This window comes from Macrotis lagotis, chromosome X (genome assembly GCF_037893015.1).
Source record: "Macrotis lagotis isolate mMagLag1 chromosome X, bilby.v1.9.chrom.fasta, whole genome shotgun sequence".
NCBI lineage: Eukaryota > Metazoa > Chordata > Mammalia > Peramelemorphia > Peramelidae > Macrotis > Macrotis lagotis.
The window spans coordinates 637,640,190-637,658,899 of record NC_133666.1 but is presented as its reverse complement, the minus strand read 5'-3'; the positions used below and the strand labels follow the sequence as shown (position 1 = coordinate 637,658,899).

The 18,710-nt window shown below is 37.7% G+C and overlaps 1 protein-coding gene across 5 annotated transcripts in view; it reads right to left on the bottom strand.

The window, feature by feature from the left end:
* Positions 1 to 18,710, bottom strand: part of GATAD2A (GATA zinc finger domain containing 2A) — a 254,017-nt gene that overhangs the window by 53,280 nt on the left and 182,027 nt on the right. The gene's annotated exons all lie outside the window — the stretch shown is intronic.

Below are 18,710 nucleotides of genomic sequence, written 5' to 3'. Positions count from 1 at the left end.
CCAATATCTCACACGATATACTGAAATAAAAGGAAAAAATGGGTACGTGATTTAGACAATAGGGGGTAATATATAAAGAAATTAGGAGAGCAAGGAATAGTTTTTACCTGTCAGATCTTTGAAGAAGGGAAGAATTTTGACCAAAGAAGATATTGAGACCATTATGAAATAAAATGGATAATTTTGATTAAATTGAAAAGGTTCTATATAAATAAAACCTATGCAATCAAGTTTAGAAGGAAAGCAGAAAACTGGGCAAACAATCATTACAACCAGTGTTCCTGATAAAAACCTCAGTTCTTAAATACTTAGAGAACTGAGTCAAATTTATAAGAATAAGTCATTGACCAAGTGATAATTGATCAAAGGATATAAAAAAGCAATTTGCAGACAAAGAAATCAAAACTATCTACAGTTAAATGAAAAATTGTATCAAATCACTATTGATTAGAAAATTTAAAAAATTAAGCAAATTTAAAAAATTCTCTAGTATTACCTCACAACTACCAGGATTGGTTGATATGACAGAAAAAGAAAAATGATAAATGGTAAAGAAGATGTGGAAAACTGGGACACTAATGCATTGTTGATGGAACTGTCAACTATTTGAAACTATGTGCAAAGACAATCAAACTGTACAAACCTTTTGATTCAACAATATCACCACAAGGTCTATATCACAAAGAAATCATAAAAAAGAGAAATGTATCTATGTGTAAAAAAATATTTACAGCAGCATTTTTGTTGTGGCAAAGAATTAAAAATTAAGGAAATGCTCATCAAATGACAAGTTATGTTAGAGGAATGTAATGAATATTACTGCACTATAAAAAACGATTACGCAAATTTCAGAAAAACTTAAACTTACATGAACTGATGGTGAGTGAAGTGAGAAGAACCAGAACATTGTACTCAGTAACTGCAACCCTTTGAAATGATCAACTATGATAGTCTTAGCTCTTTTCAGCAATACAGTGATTTAAGACAATTCCAAAAGATGTATGATGGAAAATGCTGCCTGCATCCAGAGAAAAATCTATGAAGTCTGAATGCAGATCAAAGCATACAGACTTTCTGAGTTTTTATCTTTCTCATGATCTTTTCTCTTTTCTTCTTATTCTTCTTTCACAATGTGACTAATGTGGAAATAAGTTTAACATGAGTGATTGTATATTATAACCTGTATCAGAAAGCTCACCATTTTGGGGAAGGGAGAGGAGAGAAAAATGTGGAACTCAAAATCTTACAAAAACCAAATGTCAAAAAAATCAACCTGGGAGAGGAAGGTCTTCAAGATTTCTGGCCAAAGCAGCAATAATTGCTATTTAACACTCACTCTAAATCATCAATAGCCAAACAAAGACCAAATGAGGCTTGGGCTGGGACCTATTGCTGGCCCTTCAGAGAAAGCCAGAGTGATTTGAGTTTAAGGCAAGGTTCATAAAAGACTATAGCCCATAAACCCCAAGATATCTTGTGAAATTTCAGTGATCAAAATTTATATTCCTTTGGGCAAAGCACCCATAATTACAGGCATGATTCCCTATGTAGGGGGGGAGAGGAGGAAGAGGAGGAGGAAAGTAAGGAAGGAGAAGAAGAAAGGAGGGAAACATTTTAAGTACGAAGTCCCAAAAATATGAGTTAACAGAGCTAGAATCAAGAATCAGAAAACTCAGGAAAGATTACCTCAACATCTTCAAGCAGAGCCTTAAAGAAATAAATAAGATGGCCTAGTAATTAAGAACTACAAAAATACTTGGAAGAAATCAAACAGATTAGAAATGAAATGAAAACAATGTAGAAATTAAAAAGAGAACAAAGAACTTAGGTGATAAGCCTTATCTAAGATATAGAATTCAGAAACATCAAAGAGATCAAAAGAAAACAGTAACCCCACAAGATAATATTAGAATAAAATCAAAAGATATTGATCATGCATCAAACCAATGTTCTGCACGTCATTTGTAAGATCCTTGTGGCTGCTCCAAAAGAGCATTCATAGGCCTCCTTAACTTCACCAAGCTAAGTAACCATTACTAGGCTCCTTTAATCAAAAATTTTTTGTAATGTTCTCCAACCCTCTCTTTGTCCTGTTCATCATCCTATGAACATAATCCAGGCCTGTCCTTAAAACGTTGCACCCAGGACTTAATATGATACTTTAGATGTAATGGGAATATGCTTAACATGATTTTGCATGAATAAACCTATATCAGGTCACTTGGTGTCTTGGGAAAGGGGAAAGAAAGACAAGGGATGGAGAAAATTTTGCAAAATAAATGTTGAAAACTATATATGTAATTGAAAAAAAAAAGCCCAAAATACTACAATAAAGGGGGGGGGATGGAGAGAAGGAAAAATATCCAGAGGTCATACTACTAGATTAAAGTTTACAGAATCTTAAGGTTCAAAGAGTATTCCGAAGGGGCACTTAGCAGACAACTCTGGCAGGAAGAGAATAGTACAATAGAAAGAGGATTGAATCTGGAGTCAAAAAAATGGGATTCGAATTCTGCTACAGACATGTAATTTTGTGTAAGTCATCAAAAATGAGGGGAATGAATTAGATGGCCTCTGAGATCCATTCCTTTAAGGTCTAGATACATGTTGTATGTGAGATAGTCTAAAAAAGGGAGATTAAAAAAAGCAAATAAGAAAAAAAATAAGGGCAGGGAAAAAAACTTCATGCAGAAGAACAAAGAATGCTGAAGAGTAAAAGCATAGGAACAAAAGGAGTCAAGAGAATGGAAGTTGCATAGATTAAACAAGATAAGGTAAGTCAAGTTCTTCAAGAAAATAGGATAGACAACAGAGAAGAAAAAAACACTCCCAGGATATTAAAGAAAAGAATGCTCCTGTAGAGTGAGTCCTGGATTGGGAACCAAATTTAGAATCCAGTTTTCAGAACTGAAAAAGTACACTGAGATTGGAGTTGTGAAGGCCTGAGTTCAAATCCAAATATGACTCTGGGCAAATATGAACCTATGCTTGCTAATGTTTCCTCATTTATAAAAAGGGGATAATAAAAGTACTCAACTCCCAGGGTGATTGTGAGACCAAATAGTAAATGGAATGAATGATACAGTAGGCACTATGCTATATTAAGTAGCACATAACAGCATATAACAAATGCTCTTCCACTTTCTCCCTCCATCTTCTTGCCTTGCCCTCATCCCCCCATCATTTTCTTGCTGGGGCTTCAAACTTCTTCATCCATAAAATGAGAGAACTAGAATTAATGAACACTAAGGCTCCTCCAAACTTCTATCTAAGCATATTGACAAACATAGACAAGAACATCACAGAACAGAAAATAACTGATGATTACAACTTTCTGAATAGAAATTCGACCTACTTTCCCTCCTTTGTTTAATTATGGACTCAACTTAAGTTTTCATTTGCAATGCATGTCCAAATAGCATCTGTCTATGAGTGTGCAAAATATTGTTTAGGTTATCCATCTAAATTCACTACTTTCCTCTCTTCCATATAGAAACACAGAAAGAAAAGACATCACCCACATAATACCTGGAACATCTCTGAAGGAGTGGCAAAACACCCACCTGGGAAAGTTCTCAGGCCCCCTTAAGAAAAAATAAAGAGTATCTGTAGCCCTGGGATTTCCCATAATGATAACTAGCTTATGTTCTAAAAAAGACTTCTTTTTTTTCCTTTAATTTTTAAATTTATTTTTTTATTCTCATTTTGTACAAATGTTTTTTTACATTAATAAAATATTCTTGTTTACAAGTAAACAAAATACCCCTCCTCCCCCATGAATATAGATAGACTTGTTTGGGTGAAAAAAGTAAAGGGGAGAGAAAAAAATTAAAACAAAAAAATAATAATAGTAATAACTGTAGGTATGGCCAGGTGGCGTAATGGACGAAGCAACAGCCCTGGAGCCACGAGCACCCGAGTCCACATCCAGCCTCGTAAACCCAACAATCACCCAGCCGTGTGACATGCAAGCCACCCGATCCCCACTGCCCTGCAAAAACAAAAAAAAAAAAGAAAGAAAGAAAGAAAGAAAAAAAAACCCAAAATAAAAGAAAATAGTAATAATAGTAGGGGTGGCTGGGTGGCAGACAGAGCATTGGCCCTTGAGCCAGGAGCACCTGGGTCCAAATCCGGCCCCAGACACCCAAAGATCACCCCGCTATGTGGCCCCAGGCAGGCCATCCAGCCCCACTTGCCCTGCACCCTCTCCCAAATAATCATAACAAAAAATGTGCTTGAGTCTTTGTTCCAACTCCAACAACTCTGTCATGGGTGGATCTCATTCTTTATGATAAGTCCATCACAAAAGTTATTTCCATATTTTTCCACCATTGCCATTGCTGATCGCAACTCCCTCCTTTCTTATTTCTCCACTACCATGTACTCTATTTTCTCTCTCCTTTCACTAGGACTCTGCTGCAGGGTCGCTGAGTGGCGCAGCAGACAGATCCCTGGGGCCAAGAAGCCCTGAGGCCCCATACCACCCCTTAGGCCCAGAATCCACCTGGCCCTGTGGTCCTGGGCAGGCCTTCCATTCCCAGCCCCTTGCAAGAATTAAGAAAGAAAATGTGTTCTATCTGGCCACTCTCCCCCCATGGTCCATCCTCTCCTCCTTTATTCACATCCCCACCCCTTCCCCCTGCTCCCCCCACTCCTTCTTACTCCAGATGTCTATACCCCATTGAGTATATTTGCTGTTTCCTCTCCTAGCCATCTCTGATGAGAGCAAAGTTTCCCTCATTCCCCCTTGCCTCCCCCCTTCCATATCATTGCAATAGCTCATTGTAATAAAGAAAAAACTTATGTGAAATATCTTGGACTATTCCCCCTCTCCTTTTTCTTTCTCCCATTCCATTTCCCTTTTTTTCTACTGACTCCAGTTTTACACCATATTTTATCTTCGAATTCAGCTTTCTCCTGTGCTTCAACTATAAAAGCTCTCTCTACCTGCTCTATTAACTGAGAAGGTTCATATGAGTATTATCAGTGTCATTTTTCTATGCAGGAATACATGCAGTTCATCCTCATTAAGTCCCTCATATTTAGCCCCTCTCCTCCAATCTCCATGCTTCACCTGAGTCCTGTATCTGAAGATCAAACCTTCTGTTCAGCTCTGGCCATTCCAAAAGGAACCTTTGAAATTCCCCTGGTTCATTGAAAGTCCATCTTTTTCCCTGGAAGAGGACATTCAGCCTTGCTGGGTAGTTCATTCTTGGCTGCATTCTAAGCTCTCTTGCCTTCCGGTATATTGTATTCCAAGCCCTACGAGCTTCCAATGTAGCTGCTGCTAAGTCCTGTGTGATCCTGACTGCAGCTCCATGATATTTGAACTGTGTCCTTCTGGCTGCTTGTAATATTTTCTCTTTGACTTTGGAGTTCTGAATCTTGGCTATAATATTCCTAGGGGTTGGTTTTTTGGGATCTCTTTCTCTGGGGGATCAGTGGATTCTCTCCATTTCTATTTTGCCCTCTGCTTCTAGAATATCAGGGCAATTTTCCTGTAGTAATTCTTTGAAAATGATGTCAAGACTCTTTTCCTGATCATGACTTTCAGGTATTCCAATAATTTTTAAATTGTCTTTCCTAAGTCTGTTTTCCATATCAGTTGTTTTTTCAATGAGATATTTCACATTTTCTTCTAATTTTTCCTTTTTTTGGTTTTGAAGTATTGATTCCTGATTTCTGTTAAATTCATCAATCTCCCTGAATTCTATTCTTTGTCTGAAGGATTTGTTCTCCTCAGAGAGTTTTCTTATCTCTTTTTCCATCTGGCCAATTTTGCTTTTTAAAGCGTTCTTCTCCTCAATAACTTTTTGAACTGTTATATCCATTTGACCTAAGCTGGTTTTTAGCATGCTACTTTCTTCAGCATTTTTTTGGATTTCCTTGACTAAGCTGCTGATTTCATTTTCATGTTTTTCCTGCATCTCTCTCCTTTCTTTTCCCAGTTTTTCTTCCAACTCCCTCATTTGATTTTCAAAGTCTTTTTTGAGCTCTATCATACATAGCCTGAGCCCAGTTTCTGTTTTCCTTGGAGTCTTTAGATGCAGGAGCTTGTGCTTCCTCATCTTCAGACTGAGTATTTTGGTCCTTCTTGGGCTCATTTGCAAAATATTTCTCAATAGTCTTCTTTTTGTTTCTCTGCTTGCTCATTTTCCCAGCCTGGGCCTGGTTTGGGGTGTTTCTTGAGCTTTTGGGACACTCCCACAAGGATCTCAGTGTGTGCGGCTCTGTCCTCCCTCCTGGTCTGTGAATGACCATAAGCGCCCCCCTCTGCCAAGGGGCTGATGTGGGGGGGCTGCTGTTCTATGGGGGGGCTTAGACTGTGGTCAGGATCTGAATGTGGTCAGAGCCCCAGAGTCCTGTTTCAGGGGCAGAGGACAGAGCTAGGCAGTCTCTCTTCACTCCCCTCCCTCAGCTCAATGGGCTCATGCCCTGGGGGATCCTGCTTACCAGCTCTGCCTACTTCTGTTTCCTGGATCAGGGCTGGGGAAAGAAGATGCTGCTTGCTGTGTACCCTGAGGGCTGGGCTCCATGTGCTCACTCTGGCAGAGGTCCCCCGCTGTTCCCCCACTTTGTGCCCAGTGCTCCTCGGGGTGCAGCTCAGGAGACTCCCCCGCCGCTGTGAGCTGAGACCCCCAGCGCCCTGGGGCTGCCTCCGGGAGGCTGAGATTATTTGGCTCTGGTGGGCCACCCCTCTGGCGGGCCGCCTCTCCAATCCCGGGGAGCAGAGCCTTTCTGCTCTTTTCCCGGTTACCTTGAGTAGGAGAACTGCCTCACTGGGTCCCTTTGTGGGTTCTGTCTCTCGGAAGTTTAATTAGAGTCCTTAGCTGATGAATTTTATCAGAGAGCTCCTAAGACTGGATCCCATCTTGGCTCCGCCCCCTAAAAAAGACTTCTTAGCACAATACTGTAAAGTAGGTATTACTATTCTCATTTTATAGAAGAGAAAAATTTAAGCTCAGAGAGGTTAAAGTGACTTGCTCAAATTCCAAGTGTCAGAGAGAGAATTTTAACTTGTCTGTCCTGATCCCAAATAGCACTCAAGACTTGGGGAAAAAAAGAACTTGAATAGAAGCAGAGGGTGTGATTATAAAAGAGTCAAAATCATAACTACTGGGACTGTTGACACTTTAAAGTAAATAGGTCACTACCTCCTTTCCAAGCAAATTAGAAGAAAGCATGTGATATTCAGGAATACAGAAATTTATCAAATGTGGAGACTATGTTCATTTTGTGCCTCATTCAAAAGGACAACAGAATACACCAAAGAAAAATGAGAGAATAAATAGGAAAAAAAAAATCAGTGCTGGTTAAAACAAAGGATTAATTACCCCCAAGGTAGGAGCTATTGCCCTACAAGAAAACATTTTGCTAAATAAGGATGAATAAATGTTAAGGTGAATACTCTTCAAATGAATTCATCCTTCCCCAATCAAAGAAAAGAACCAATTTATTTATATCTACTTACTTCCCTTCAATTTAAGTTTAAAATATATATTTAAAAATCAAGCTACTTACACTATTGACAGCATGCTTTTAAAATTAAATCAGGGGCAGCTAGGTGGCACAGTGGATAGAGCACTGGCCCTGGAGTCAGGAGTACCTGAGATCAAATCCGGCATCAGGCACTTAATTGCCTAGCTGTGTGACCTTGGGCAAGCCACTTAACCCCATCTGCCTTGCAAAAAAAAAAAAACACACCACAAAAAACAAAAAAAAACACAAATTAAATCAAATGGTGAATTGATATGTTGAGAGACTATAATACAACACTGCTGAAACAATACCACAGTCTAATTTTTAACAAAATCAGAGAGACTAGAGATTTAAAGATGATCTTACACTTCTATGCACACTATACACTTGATTACCTCAATTAAGTCCTGCAATTTCTATTTAGGTTAAGGGAAGAAGAATGATATACTAGAAAGAACAGTGTCATAGGAGAGGAGACAGAGATTCCTTTCTTCAGGGATTCATTTCAACATTTAACTAGTAGGTCAAATGCATGAATTCTAGATTTTTTAAAAAGCAAGGCAAAAAATTCCAACAACAACAAAAAAATAAATATACAGTGCACAAATCAAGGAGCCAAAGCCTTCCTTTAGACTTTCCCCCCCTTCATTAAAATTTCCTATGCATTTCTGTAACTCATATGTGAAACTGATCCCAGTCACTAAAATTGGGGGGGGGGGTAGAAAAGGGGAGGGGGAAAGAAAGAAACAAACAGCATGCAGGGCTTTTGAAAAATAATCTTTGGCTCAACTTGCTCCATGTTTCCTCTAACACTAACTTGATCAGCACCAAGGCTGACAAAATACTGGATAAAGAATAGGTTTTATTTAACCTAACAGAATGCAAAAATAGAATGGGTTCGTATATGAGTTTCTCAATGTCAAGAAAACTGATCCCTCTCTTCCCCTACAGAGCATTAAGCAACCCTCCAGTGGATCTAAACTACTTTTGAACCACATTTCTGATGCAGGGTATCAGCAAAAAGCTAGGTTTTATATGCATTGTCAGATAAGGGTTATAAGTCAGATACTTTTGCTCAATGTTTTTTCTTTATAACAAGAGTGGAATTGTACTTCACTTCATAACATCATTTAGCTTTCATGAATTTAATTATCAGCGCTATTCTGATGATTCTCAAATCTGCCTTTCCGGTTCCAATTTCTTTGCTAACTTCCAATTTTGCATCTCCACAAATACCTTTCAGACATCTCAAAATGGCTATTCAACAGACAAACTCAATGTGTTCAAAAACAATCTTTCTCCCTAAACAAACTAGGGGAGAGGAACCTTTGTTTCTTGCCAAGGGCTATTTGGATATTTATATCATTTGCCTGCTATTAGTTAGTAAAACATTTAATTAATTCACTCCTAAAAATCTCCTAGTTTTATTAATTTTGAGTCTCTGTGGTTACCTTATATGGTCCAAGGGTCAGATATTCCCAGTTTCTGCCCTAAACACTCCTTATTTCCTCCTTACCACCTTCTATCTCCCAACCTCTCTACCCACATCCAAGCTATGTGTTGCCAAGGCTTGCTGATTTCACCTTGTTATGATCTCTAGAACATGCTCCCTTTATTTCTTCTGACAATATCACCTGTCTAGGGGCAGGCCCTTATCATCTCACACCTTGACTACTGTGTAGGTCTGCCTGCTTCATCTCCCCAATTTAGTCCATCCTTCATTCAGCCACTACAGTGATTTTTCTAAAATGCAGGTCTGCTGATATCATTCCTCCTACTCAATAAATTCCACTGACTTCTTGTTACTTCCGGGAGAAAATTAAAAATGTTCTGTTTGGCACTAACAGCTCTTCATAAGCTAGCTCTCTCCTACATTTCCAATGTTCTTAACACTTCACTCTTCAACATGTATTCTTCCATCCCATGACACTGACCTCCATGAGTTTGCCCTGGAGTCAGGAAAACCTGAATTCAAATCCTGCCTCAGACACTTACTAATTAGATATCCAGCTTATACTCAAATTCCATAGTTCTTTCTCTGGATGTGGATGGCATTTTCCATTACAGGTCTTTCAGAATTGTCTTTGATTGCTATATTACAAAGAGGAGCTAAGTCTATCACAATTGACCATTTCACTTAGCATTAAGTCTTTCCAGGTTTTTCTAAAATCTGTCTGCCCATCCTTTCTTATAGAGAAATAATATTTTATTATATTCACATATCAAAATTTGTTCGGACATTTCCCAATTGAGGGGCATCCCTCAATTTCCAATTGTTTGCTACTACAAAAAGAGCTGCTATGAATATTTTTGTACATGTGGATCTTTCACCCTTTTTTGTAATCTCTTTGGGATACAGATCTAGTGGAGCTATTGCTGGATCAAAGGGCATGAACAGTTTTACTGCCCTCTGGACATAGTTTATGGGTGTCTTTCTCTTCTTCAATCTTCTTTTGTTAAATTTCAAAATCCTTTCAACTCTCCCTTTCCTTTCCATATCCCTTCCTTTACCTCTTTTAGAAGGTCTACCTTTTCTCCCATGGCTCTAACTGATGTCGCTCTTTCTCCCCTTGCCCCATGTAAGGGTTCCTTTCACAGATGTCACATTGACTTGTTTCAGAATATTACTTTAATGTCAATATGGCAAAAAGTAACTCCAGGAATTTGTCCTTGGTCCTATATTGTTATAATTTTTTCAGACTTGAATAAAGGCTCATATTAAATACTCACAAATTTTGCTTATGATACAAAACTGAGAGGGAAAGTTAATATACTGGATGCCAGGAACCAAGATCTTGACAGGATTAGAGTGCTGGGCTTAAATCTAATAAAATGAAATTCAATAAGAATAAATGATATAGTAGCCAGAAAGAATAATGTGACCTTGGACTAAGTTAAGAGAGGAGTGGCTTCTAAAGTGTATTAAGAGCCCCCTGAAATTGTGACTTTTGGTTAATAGAAGTTATAGTAAAGCTGTATTCTGCCCTGGTCAGGCTACACTAGAAATTATGTCCAGTGCTAGATACTACAGTTTTAAATGTTTTGCTTGACCTCAGAAAATCGATATAGAAGCAATAGATGAATGTTGCAAAGAGAATTTATGTTCTATTAACAGAAAAGATTGTTTAACAATTAGAGTACAGCAGTTGCTTTGAGAGGTGGTAGACTCTTCTTCCTTGGAGTTCTTAAAGAAGAGGCTAGATATCTACATGTTATATAAGGATTCCTTTAATGTATGGATTGGAATGGATGACTGCTAAAAGTTCCTTCTAAATTTCAAATTCTGTTTGACTGACAAGACTCTCTCTAAGTCTATAGGTTAAGTATTCCCTTGCTTTAAGTGTATTCATCAAATTGAAAACCAAGGATTTCATAACTTCTTCCTATTTGATCTTCTATTTCACTTCCCATGGAAGCCTTCTAAATTTTTTCTAAACTCCATAACCCCACATATTTTCCCCCACTACTCCTAGCAGAGGACTTTTTCTGAGCCTATCCTGAGAAAACTGAGGCCATTTAATGTTAGTTTCCCTTTTCCATCTCTCTTCATTTCTTTCTTCCTTTTTTTTTTTTTAAAAGTTTTTGCAAGGCAAATGTGGTTAAAGGCTTGCCCAAGACCACACAGCTAGGTAATTATTAAGTGTCTGAGGCCAGATTTGAACTCAGGTACTACTGACGCCAGGGCCGGTGCTCTATCCACTGCACTACCCCCATCTCTCTTAATTTTTATAACCTTTGACATAATTTCTTATTCTCTCTCATTTGACTGCATGCTTGATTAGTTCCCTTTTTCTTGAATCTTCAACTGGATTATCTCCATCATCAACTGAATCCTTCCCTATGGTCTTCAAACATGCCCAAATCAGTCAATCAATAAGCATTTACTATTTCCTAGGCACTGGGCTAAATCTTTGGGGGTACAAAGAAATGGAAAAAGAAAAACACAACATACACAAAACAGAATATGTGCAAGATAAATTGGAGAAAATCAACAGAGAAAAGATACAAACATTAAGTGGGATTGGGAAAGGCTTCCAGGAAGTAAGATTTTTATGTAGGACTTAAAAGAAGATAGGGAGACCAGGAGATAAATATGAAGAGTGAGAAATTCCAGATATGAGGGTAAATCAGTGAAAATGCCCAGTCAGGAGACAGTCTCTCCTTCCAACCCTTAAAAAACCCTCAACTTGCCATCTTATAGTTCTCCTCTGTCTCACCTAAACTCAAAAAGTTGTTTATCTGAATTACACTGCCTCAACCCATTTAATCACTTGGTTTCCAAACTTCATCATTCAGTTGAAAATGTTTTTCCCCCAAAGTTATCATCTCTTAAAAGCCAAAGTTGAGGGTCCTTTCTCAGTCCTACTCCTCAATATAACTGCTGCATTTGATACTACCTCAGTGTTTCTGTCTTTCCAATCTCATCTGTTTCATTTCCTATTTATTCGACTTCATCATTCATATTCTACCCATATAATTCCTCCAGGCTCCTAGGTCTTTATATGTGTCTCACTCACCTTTTTCATACCACATATCTAATCAAACAGTCAAATCTTGTTTTTTCTACCTTCACAAGAGTCCTCACATCCTTCTCTACTTACAGATACCATATGAATTTAGGTTTTTGTCATCTCCACCCCCACATTATTGCAATTCCACTTAATTAGTATCTACCAAAGTTACTTGCTACTTCAAAGCATGCCATACAAAGCTGTGAATGAAATTTGTCTTAAACATAGATCTGGTCAAGGTTACTCCTCTTCTCAATCAACTCTTGGGGCTTCCAAGAAAAAGTTTCAGATAATACATAAAGTTCTCCATTTAATTTTTAAAGCCCTATACACTTATGTCACACCCAATCTTTCCATTCTTACTGGATATTAGGTTTTCTTCTTCCCTGCCCTTTTCCCTCTCCCACCTCCAATTCAGTCAAATTGGCTTTATTCTCTCTAGTGCTCAGAAACTACATCTCTTGTCCCTACACTTTTGCACTTGTCATTATCAATTAATATTTGGAATGTACTCACCTCATCTCTGCTTAAAGAGTTCTTCTCTTCTTTTAAAATTTAGTTCAGTCACCATCTTTTACAAGAAGCTTCTCCTAATTCCCTCAATCACTAGTTTCCACTCTTCCCTTCTAAGCTACCTAAGTATTTATTTACTTTTTTTTAGTTGTTTTTTGCAAGGCAAATGGGGTTAAGTGGCTTGCCCAAGGCCACAGAGCTAGGTAATTATTAAGTGTCTGAGGCCGGATTTGAACCCAGGTACTCCTGACTCCTGGGCCTGTGCTTTTTTATCCACTGCGCCACCTAGCAGCCCCATGCTACCTAAGTATTTAACAATTATTACATACTTTTGACTTTATGCTTCTGCTACATCTATTTTTGTTTTTAATTGTCCTCTATTAGAATGCAAGTTCCTTATAAGTAGCCATTGTTTTTTTGTATACCTGAAAACTAGCATAGTACCTGGGACACAGTAGGCCCTCAAAAATGCTTGCTGATTGACTGATGCAACTAATACTTGAAAAAAGAATCCTTTCTTTTGTTTTTTTAAAAAAAGAATCCTTTCTACAATGAAACCACAATATTCCATGGCAGCCTTATTCATACTATTTTGAAGTAGCTCTTATCATTAGTATATTTTTCTTTGCCATCAAGCCTAAATGTGCCTTTTTGCATCTTTGACTCAATATTCCTAGTTTTGTCATCCAGAAGCATAGAACAAAAACTTAATATCTCTCCAACATGAGAGTACTTAAAAATATTTCTGGCCTTCTATTGAGTCCTTTTTTTAAGCTCTCTATCAAGCTGGTAGCTTTCTTCCTCTGGACACTAGCTTACAATGTCTTTCATAAAATGTGGTGATCAGAATTTAACAAAATTTAATCAGATGTTCCTTTATCCCTGTGGATGGTTATACTTTTCTTAATGCAAGTTAAAACTACATTTATCTTTTTATGCTATTTCATCCCATAGTCAACTCAACTCCTATCACTAAAATCTCAAAATCTTTATTAGATCATATGTAGTCTAGCTGCATTTGCTCCCATCTAGAGAGACAGTTAAAGAATATAATAGTTAGCAGTTCAAAACCTACTGTGTGATCTTAGTCACTTAATCTCTCAGACTCAGTTTTCTTATAGAAGCAATAACAGTACTACCTACATTCAATTGTAATCAGGATCAGATAGGGACAACTTATTGTAAATATGGGAGAAGAAAAGATAAGAAATATAGTACCTATTTACAACAAGCCAAGCACTGTGCTAAATGCTTTACAGATAATATCACTTCATTTAATCCTCAACAACAATCCTGGAAAGTAAATACTGCTATTATCTCCATTTTACAACTGAGAAAACTGAGGTTGAGAGGAAGCTAACTGATTTGCTCAGGGACATAATACCAGTCATTGAGTGTTTGAACTCAGGTTATTTCAGACTCCAAGGTCAATTCAAGGATGGGTGAAGCAAGGATATTTTGCACTGAAGACAGAAATTTGAAAATCAAAGGAATAAGAGTAAAAGCCATTAGAATTTATAAGCCCTCTCAATAATAGGGTAAACACAAAAAAGAGAAACCAGTGAAACAAACTTTGGAGAAAGAAAAGAAATGACAACAAGGAGGTCATACATGATATTTAAGAGAGTAATTTCAATAGAATAATGAATACAGAAGGCTGTAAGAATTATTTTGGGATGGAAAACAATGACAATGTTTTCAATGGATCAACTCAGTATTAAAAACGTTGGGTTGCAACAGTTCCTTTTACATTATTCACATTTTTGCTAGCTGTTTCCCATCCTTTGAATTTTGTTTGCCTAGCTTCCTTCAAGTCTGAGCTAAAATCTTATCTTTGCAAGAGGTCTTTTCTCAATCCCCTTTAAAGCTACTGGTGTCCTTCCTCTGAGATTATCTATAAATACGTGTGTGTGTGTGTGTGTGTGTGTGTGTGTATAGTGTCTCCCTCAGATTGTGAGCTCCTAGAAAGTTGGGATTTTTGCCTTTCTTTACATTCCCACTGCCTAGCAGAGACAGCTGGTATTCATAAATACTTAGTGACTTGACATACATGCTTAGTGACAACTTTAAGATGCTTAACAGAGTCTAAATTCTAATGGATAGAGAGTCAGCTTCTGAGAGAGGAAAATATGGTTCATTGTCTCTTGACATTAACTGGCTGTGGGCAAGTCAATTAACCTCTCAGGGTTCTAGAAAAATACATTATAGGGAAGGTGCAAACCTGAATTACTAGGTCTCTTCACCTGGGAGTTCCTCCTACCAGTGTTAATATCACCTCTCCAATATCTCTCATATAAGTCTGCTGTTCTCCTAACAGCCTGCTAACTTTTTTGTGTTTTTGCCTGTCTCAAGTCACTCCCCACTTCAATCCACACAAAATCCTCTGTTTGTCGAAGTCCTTCATAACTTCTCCTCTACCCATTCCAGTCTTCCTATACCTTACTCCCTGCCATATACTTTTTGATCCAGAGACACTGGTCCCCTTGGTTGCAGTTCCAAGAGACATTCATTCCATCTCTTTGATCTGGGTGTTTCTCTGGTTGTCCACCATGCCTGTAATGTTCTTTTAAGTCCCAATTAAAACTCCATCTTTTATAGGAAGAACTTCCTAACTTCTCCCCCCTGATAATTACTTTCCATTTATCCTGTATATAATTTATTTTTACATAATAGTTTTCTTCCCTATTCCTTTCTCCCATTAGATTGTGAGCTCCTTGAAAATTTCATTTGTCTCTTTTCTATATACTTAGCACAAGTGCCTGACATAAAGTCTTTGGAGACCACAATGTTCCATGGCAGCCTATCTCAGTTTTCTCAACTATAAAACGGGGATAACAGCACTTAGTTCACAGGGTTGTTCTTATGATTAAATGAGATATTTGTAAAAGTACTTAGGCACAATGCCTGATAGATAGCTGGTTGTTGTCCTTCATTCTCAAAGTGGATCAAAACGACATCACTATATCAGAGTAAACTGTGTCTGGCTGAAGAGACCAATGAGCTAGAAACTCTCTACCACAGGTCAGGCACGATTAAATGTGCACATCTCGGGATTATTCAATTCTGCTTTGCTCATAGAGCATGGTATCTTCTTTGATGCGGGCATGCTATGCTGGGTGGTCCTGTGCCAATATCTCCAATGTCACACAATAAATTACAAAGTTTTTCATAGAGACTTTGAGTGTCCTTCTATAGTTTCTGAGTATTTGTCATGAGTTCTCTGCATGGCCAGTCTACTGAAGCATTTGAATGCTTGACAGTTTAATTCAAGATAGGACCTTAGGATCCAGTACTTTATCCTACCCTGGTGATCTTCAGAATCTTTACCTTCTCTCTCATCTCACAAGAAGAAATAGCCCTTTGTCTTGTGAAAATATGCACAAGTTATTATATTCCATCCAGTCTCTTAGCAGTTTGCCCTCTTGATCATCACTATTCTCTCATTAATTTTCATCCTTTCCCTACTGCCTAAAAACAAGTGATAATGGTTCCATCATTCTCTTAAAAAAATATCCATACTTGATTCCACCATCTCTGCAAGTTATTTTCTTATTTACGACTAAACTGCTTGAGAGAATCATCTGTATGTAGTAACTCCATTTCCTTTCTTCTTGTTCTCTTAAGTCCTCTGTAACCTAACTTCTGATCTTATTCAACTGAAAAAAAATATGTTATCAAATCTAATGGTCTTTGTCTTAAACTAAACCCTTCTTGAGGTTTCTGTGGCCTTTGACACTATTGATCATCCTCTTCTGATGTTCTTTCCTTTCTAGTTTTCCTGACACTGACATCTCCTAGTTCTTCTCCTAAATTTAAGATCATTATCATCATCTTTGATGCTCTCTCTGATATTTCTCCAGATTATGCTCCTGTCACCATGAATTTCCCTCAAGGGTCTGTCCAAAGGTCTCTTTTCCATCTATAATTATCACCTGATGAGTTCATCAATTGCTATCAGTTTATCATCTCCAGACAGATGACTCCTAGATCTAAATATCTAACCCTAATCTCTCTCCTAAAATACCATCTTATATCACCAACTATCTCTGGGACATCTAGGATTTAACACATCCAAAAGAGAACCAGTTATCTTTACTCCCAACTCTTTTATTACTGTCCAGACATCCACCATCCTTCCAGTTACTGAACCTTTGAAATCTAGTGTCATCTTCATCTCCTTACTAAAACTAAATCAAATCTCTTGTTAAATCCTATAGATTCTACCTTCAAATCTCTCTGAAACAGTTCCTTCTCTTCATTCATGCAGCAATCATTCTGGTACCTCATCATCAATTTCTGAACTATTGCTTGTTATCCTCCTAGTCTCAATATTCTTTCCCTACTCTCAATTAAGTCTCTACTCAAATGCCAAAGTGACCTTCCTAAAGTGGCTTGATGATGTCATCTTTGTATTTTATAAATCCCATTGGCTTCTTATTACTATCAGTAAAACAAATATAAGATCTTTAGTTGCACATTTAGAACCCTTAACCACCTGGTTTGTTCTGACCTTTTTAGTCTTCTAATGCTAATCTAGTGTAAGTGGCTTTCTTAATGCTCCTCACATATGAAACTTAACACGTAGTATTATATATCACATCTCCTTCATTCTTCTTCATCTATACCTCTAGCCTTCTCTGGTTTCAAGGCTCAGATCAAATTCTTGCTTTTACAAGAAGCCTTCCCCACTCCCTTTCCTCATACAATTGCCTTCCCTCTGAAATCAATTTCTATTTCCTTTATCTTGTCAGGAACACCTGGGCTTAAATCTGGATACAGACATTTATTTACAAGCAGCGTGACCCTGGTCAAGGTCTTAAATTTGTCTCCCTCAGTTTCCTTAACTGTAAAATGAGGATCATAATAGCACCTACTTCCCAGAATTGTTGAGGATCAAATAATATGTTTGTTAAATGCTTGGCACAGTGCCTGGCACATAGTAGCTCCTTAATGTCACAACAGAATATGAGCCCCTTGAAGGCAGGATTGTCTTTTTTGCTTTTTTGTGTGTGTTTCTTGTGCTTAGCATAATATTTGACTTTGCTCAATCCACATACTTTAACAATCCAATGACACTGATCTCCTTGCTGTTCCTTGCACAAGACATACTATTTCCAAAGAGTGTATTCTCAGTCTTTCTCTCACCCCTGGGAGATTTTCTTCTTCACCTCTACCTCCTGGCTTTCTCCAATCTGAATGAAAATTCTACCTTCAGCAAGAATCCTTTGCTGATCTTCTCTTAATACTAGTGCCTTCCTTTTGAGACTTTGTCCAATTCATCCTAATTGCAAGTTTTTGCTTATTACCTCTCCATTGGGGCAAGCTTGTTTTTTCCTTTCTTTGTATTACAGAACTTAACACAGGCACTTTTGAATAATGCTGTTGATTTATGTAAATCAATAATGCTTTTTGCCATTGACCATTACTATTCTCATTTTCCATTGTTTTCCATATTACAAAGTACATTAAAACCAATACTTAAATGATTTATCAACTTAGTGAATAAACATAGTACTGGTCTGTGAGAGTGCTTATTTTACCTTGTCAGTCAATGTTATTAGAACATATTTCTGCCACCAAATGGCAGGTATACTGACTGCAGTTTGTCTTTTGCCTTTGCAGTTGGTGCTATTCCAATATCAAGCACATATTAAGGAAGATATAAACAGGGAGAGCATGAAGTCAGTTCTCACTATACTGACACCAAACTAATATAGGGTAGATGCATAAATATAAAAGACAAAAATAAGGGAGCCTATGCTAAATTTCCAGTGAATGAATAATACTAGAGAAATTAAAAAGGGAATGAGTTTTGGGACAGTTAAAAGAAAGTTTCTATATGAAACTGGCTTGAGCAGATTTTTAAACTAGCAAAGGCTAGAATTGTGGAAGGCAAGTACAAGAGATTATTACTAGATTATAGAAGGTCTTCGATAATAGGGCAGGGAATTTGGAAAAATCTCTTCTAGCTCTGACTTTCCAGGTTTTGTGTTCCATGGACTCTTTTTAGGGGTTTTTTTTTTGCAAGGCAAATGGGGTTAAGTGGCTTGCCTAAGGCCACACAGCTAAGTAATTATTAAGATTATTAAGTGTCTGAGACTGGATTTGAACCCAGGTACTCCCAACTCCAAGGCCAGTGCTTTATCCACTGAGCCACCTAGCCACCCCCTATGGACTCTTAACTTTAATCAGAATCAGAATCTTTGC